This window comes from Daphnia pulex, chromosome 10, assembly GCF_021134715.1.
Source record: "Daphnia pulex isolate KAP4 chromosome 10, ASM2113471v1".
In the NCBI taxonomy this organism is placed as follows: domain Eukaryota; kingdom Metazoa; phylum Arthropoda; class Branchiopoda; order Diplostraca; family Daphniidae; genus Daphnia; species Daphnia pulex.
In genome coordinates, this window is record NC_060026.1 from 4,529,922 (window position 1) to 4,536,093 (window position 6,172).

Here is a 6,172-nt window from a genome sequence, read left to right on the forward strand (position 1 = left end):
CAAATGAAACAGAAGAACAAAGAAGATCGAATCAGAATTACTCTGTTCAAAGTAATTTATTTGTCATTAATTTGGTTACGTATGCCTACTTAAAATAATTATGTTATATTATTACAGGAATCCTTTAAAGGAAAAAAGGAAGTACCTAAACGAAATAAACCATGGAAAACTATCGAATGGCAAAACTATTGGAATTCTTTGGGTAGCCACGAACAAAACAACCTTGACAGGAAGAAGTCCCACTGCCACAAGAGTATCTACACCAAAATAGATGAAATGGCTGAGAACTTCAATGCTTCAGTTGTATGTTTAATTCGTTATCCCAACGGAACCCAACATACCAAATATGTTTTAGCCAGTGGTGGGGGAATTCAGTTTGCCCAATCAGATTTAAAGATTAATTAAATTACATTTCATACGTGTTTTATGGTCAATTCAACATATATCAAAAGAACATGCCTTTGGTATGTTTACTGTAATTATGTATTTTTATCCCATTACAAGAATTCCAATCTCCTGTCCTTACTATTCGCTGGAAACCCTTTTAAATCAAACGTAATTTTATTTGATAGTTTCAATATTTTCATGAAATCAAAAAATTTCTGTATAAAATAGCCATACCCGTAGCAGAGCAAATCAAGGCGACGAGGAGGAGAACGTTATTTTTTTAAAACTTGTATCAAATCCTGTTGCCAAGACGGATTTAAAAAAAGAAAGGGCCAGATCGAGCTGGATTGAGCCGACATTGAATTAATAAAATTTAAAAAAAAAACGGGTAAGACGACGACACAAAAAAATGTCGAGAAAATAAATTTTCTCATCCAACTAATTACTCGATTTTATATTTCAAACTATAAGTTCGAAAAAGTCTCCGTAAAGAAGAAAGGGTGAAAAAAAACTGCTTTATTGCCGGATTCAGAAAAACGAACAACTTTAAAACCATATCAAAGTTGTATGATATCTGGTTACATACGTCAAAAATGACACATGCGCGGCAACAAAAGAGAACATCTCTAGATGCCGATGCTAGCCGGAATGAGAGCTTCTTCCTTTGTCTCTTGCGCCCCTCTACCGGACATTTCTACGCATCCCTTAACACAAACAAACTAAGCATATATTTTATCCAGATTGCAAAAAATCCAAAGGAGCTCTTCACATCGTATTTCCTTGACATTTCAATGATAATTCTAGACGAATTATTTTAAAGCTATTGCGCGTGTTTAAAAGCTTTGAAGAAATTGATAAAATTGGGAAATTAGTTTATGGTTATTTCCATTTATTGGCTTACAAATACACAATCTTTAAGGCGGATATGTAAATATCTTGCAGTTTCTTTTTGTTCATTACATGTCTTATTCGACCATTTACCCATTGAAAATGACTAAAAGAAATGTGTGTTGTCTTTTATAAAAGTTTTTGATGTCTCATAAGTGTTATACCCAAGGATGATAAATTCAACATTGAAATAGTAGCCACTAGTAGCGCGTATATTGTTCGTCAAATTTTTTACAAAAAGTTTATTTTTTAGCGCTAGATGGAGGTAAGAAACAATCGGAAAAATAATCGACAAAAATTAAAGGAAAATCAAATTTTTCCCAGAGAAATTTAATCGCCGATTATTTTTCAGCGATTATCGCTAGCAGCTGATTATCGGCAAAAAAAATCGCGCGGTAAGTCTGAAGCTACGAATCCAAAGGTAAAAAAAATATATGTTAAACTTCAAAACCCGTTCAATATGTTGGGATAAATTTTATTTTGATCGAGATAGTACCAGCCCCATGAATAAATCTGGAAGCTTTCTGGGAATGCGCTCCTTTATATTTTTCAGTAGTGCAGCCACTTGATCAAAGCCGCCATCTCCGTTACCCCTTGTCTTTCCCAAAAATTCAGGATGAAATGAGTCTGCATTAACAACAAGAAAATGTGTTCTGCACATTCGTATTCAAGTTTCTTAATTTTTTATAAGCTTGGTAATTAGGGAATTTAACAGCAAATTATATCCAAAAATAGAGCGAGATTTGAAGTTTAACACATATATTTCCTGCTAGGTAGCATAACCCCTTCATATTGAAAAAAATTGGAACAGTCGTAGTCCCATAAGACCCCTTGTTAAATTGTGGTAAGTGTTTTTTTTTTGGGGGGGAGGAGAAGTAGGTGCAATGTTTTTCAGTGGGACTGCGGTTAGGGTATAGGCTATAGGGGGACAACCCTCCTTACCAGGACTACGAATCCGAAGTACTTCTTGAACACGATTTTTACTAGAAGTGTGTTTCCATCAGAGTCTAACTTGTAGATCACCATGTTTCCAAAATAGACTTCATCATTCAGAATGAAGATCTGTTTGATCTTATTTTTTCCACATTTGTCTAAGAATCCAAAGTACTTCTTGAACAGGTAGATTTCTTAAACCATGATACAGTTGAGCATTTGATGTATCCAGCAAGCCCACAATCTCTCCAGTAGTGACTTAATTGAAAGTCATTAAGCTCACCGTCACACGGGCTTCGGCTCTTGGTACCCAATGATCTGGTTTACTGTCCAGCTGCTGCCGGATGTTGGAGATCTTTTTGGTGAAGAACTGCAAAAATCTTTCCGCAAGCTCAAGAACAGAGTTGTGCGATGGCAGCTTAAGGGTTGGCTTCTTCAGAAGAAAAGTCTCCACAATCTTTTACAGTGACATCATGGTGGTGTTTTCGTAAATTTGAATGTCGAGAGAAGTCACCTTTGCAGCGTCAATCGCGTCGCGCAGCTCCTGTACTGAAAATAAGACGAGAAAAACATAGAAACAAAGTAGAATAACTATAACACCATTGGGACGTTCTTTTAATAACTGTAGTGTAAATTCTAAAAGAATCAGAGCATATCCAATTATGTAAGTGGGAATACTGCATGTCTTTCTAGTTTTTTTTTTAATTTCAAACTTCAATGCATCACATCATCACACAGACCCGTCAGCAAGTAATGATGGAATTGTCAAAGCTAATATTGAAGGTAATTTCATTAAATTAATTGCACGTTTAGAGGAAATATAATGAAAGTATTGTTTCTAAATAGAATACGAGAGAATATAATCATTCTCAAATGAGAGAAGAAGTTATAATCACAGTCAATATCGACAACATTCCTGATGATCAGAAAAAACATGGAAAAAGGAGATTCCGTTGTTCAAAATATTGTTAGAAATCAATTTGGACCTTTTGGAATGTTTAAGTGCAGTCCTTTTCAACAAGCTCTACATATAATACCGTAATCTGGTGTTGAAGTTGCAAAAACCATTTTTGCAGCAAATGTGATTATAAAATTCACATTACAGAACCTTTTCACCGTCGATATGTTATAAGGAACGAGAAAATGAAAAGTCTTTTATCATCCAAACTCTTTGACAGTAACTTGAGGCCAGAATCAAAAGATAAAACGCAAATTTGAGTTTCATAAATATTTTAAATTAATTGTCTGTTACATTTTCAGATATTGCAGTTCCTTGTTTCTTACCTTCATTTTGCATAAATTGCGGATCATCAGAAATTATTTTAAAGCCTCCATCCAATGGTATTTCTGTTGTCAACCAGCACAGGGGTTTTACTTTCATATTTCATTTAACACGCCTACATTTTTCATATCGTTGGATAATCTTAAAATTGCGTCATGGCATCACTTGGGTCTTAAAGTAACAATAAAAAATAAGATATTTTATTTTTCTTCAGATAATAAAAGAAATCTTTTGCTCTTTTGGAACTTGGAACAAGATCTTCTCTACTTGGTTGCACTTCCGCTGGTGGATTTATGGAACTAAGGCAGCAAAGCACAAGAAAAAAAATAAAAGTAAGCAATGCAATAAATCACTATAACAGTTGTAAAAAGAAAAAAATTATAATTAATACTAAACCTGTTCAGAGAACTATCGAAAACATTTGAAATTCGATAAAGCTCCTCCATGAAAAGTTTGACAGCCTTTTCACCATCCGCAAACTCCCAGCCTGGCCAGTGTTGATCCTTAAGCCTTTGACGCCGGAGGCCCTTAGACCTGTTGCTGCCTTTTCCACTTTCTCAGCAGAAACTTTTTATGATTTTCGTCTCTTATTTTATCCTGCTCTTCCAAGTCCACCCCTCTTAATCCAATACCAACTTGTGTTCTCAAGAAATGTTTTCCTGCTTTGGCTCCTTCTATAACGAACAATATGAATCTGTCTATTTCTTCTAGAATTTTCCCTCATGGAATAAAACTCACTATAATCACCCCATTATTGAAAAAAAAACAAGGCCTTTACCCTGATGTGCTCTCTAATTATAGAGGTGTGTCCCTCTTTTCTCTCCAAACTTCTTGAACGTGTTGTTGGTAAGCAGCTAGTCCTAGAATTCCATTCCCTGTTTGTCTCCATGCAATCTGCTTACAGTGCTGCCTGCTGCCCATTCCACCAAAATTGCTCTTCTAAAAATTTTGAGCGATCTCCTCTCGTCTCTCGACAATGGTAATGCCGTCATTCTCACTCTTCTTGATTAAAGCGCTGCTTTCGACACCATCGACCATGGCATATTCTACTGGATCGCCTGTCGGCTCGTTTTGGTGTCTCTGGCCTTGCTCTTGCATGTTTCACTTAATATCTGGTCAGTCAGTGTTGGTGGGGTCACTGCAACTCCTACCCCCCTAATCTATGGTGTTCTGTAATGTTCCGTGCTAGGCCCAATTTTGTACATTCTTTACAATTCTCCCATGCACGAGATTGCAGAATCAGCGGGCATCTCCAATCATTATTTTACTGATGATTCTCAGGAATACGAGTCTTTTATCCCATCGTCGTCTACAGCCGACCAACAACGGTTGTAATTCTAGTAAATTAAAAAAAAATTGAAATCATTGATGATTTGAAAAGTTCAATTGAAATTCAAGATCAAGTTATCAAGAATAGTGAAATGGGCTTATTAACTTCTACTAGATCTTCAACCCCATCACGAACATTTGAACCTATTCCATTGGTATGATTTAATAAATAAAACTCTATAAAATATAACATTTAAATCTATATGTAGGCTACTATTAGGTATGCACTAGAAATTATGAACAGTCACAGGTATTTAGCTTTATATCTGTTATCAATTAAAATACCTAACTATAAAACAAAAAAATAATCATATTAATAAATTTCCAGGATTCTGATATTGAGATGGATGAAAGTAGAGAAGAAGGCAAGGTTATACCGTCTGTACCAGAGTCAAGACCCACGCAACTTCCATTGTCAAGTTCGACTGTCAGGCCAGGGCATACATCCATCCTATTTGAGTGTGGTGATTTTGCAATGCCAATGATTATTTCACCAATAGACTCTATGGCAGTCTTGGCGGGAGCGTTACCTTACCAGTAGTAGCTTTGACAGAGACTCCCGTTGTTGATTCAATTTCCAATCTGGGGGAATGCAGCAGTCGTTATGAAGTGCCCATACCACTAAGGAAAAGTACTGTCGAGTTAGCGGAGCTGGTCAGAGATATTTGAAATAACGCAGCTATTCAAGATGATCCGGACGATACCGAAACATCAGATGACGAGGAAAATTGGCATACTAAAGAAAAAGCAATGAGCAAGTATTCCATTGTGTTCTGGGTGTATGGACGGAATGCCTAGCAGAAGCCGCACTACTAGCGTCAAAATTATTTTTTAAATTGGACCATTCAGGCCCATTTTTGCGACATTCAGGCCCTGGGCTTGAATGGTAGGGGACCGAATTCGGTATTATATAATGTAAGGTATTATAAATTCAAGTAAAATAAAAATTTATTTAATTATATTAGTCAAAAATTTAATAGACATATAAAACAAACAACAACACACAAGATTCTGGAAACGGTCAGGCAGAGGAGGAGGACACAGGAGAAAATGAATCAAACGGCGAGGTAAAAATAACAATATATGTGATAAAAGTGCACTGGTAAATAAATCTGGATTTGAATAAATATGAAACCAACACAACCGCTGATATATAAAATTTAGACACTCCCATGCCGACCAGCAACGGGGTTATAACAACCAATCGGCGTGCCTCGCTGATCAGAGAAAGTGGCTTGCTACCAATTGTCTCAAAATGAACGAGGACAAGACTGATACTCTCTTCGTATCTGCCAAAGATAGCGTTAAGAAACAACTGATGTCATCGATTCCACTAGTGTTCGGTGGTGCCCA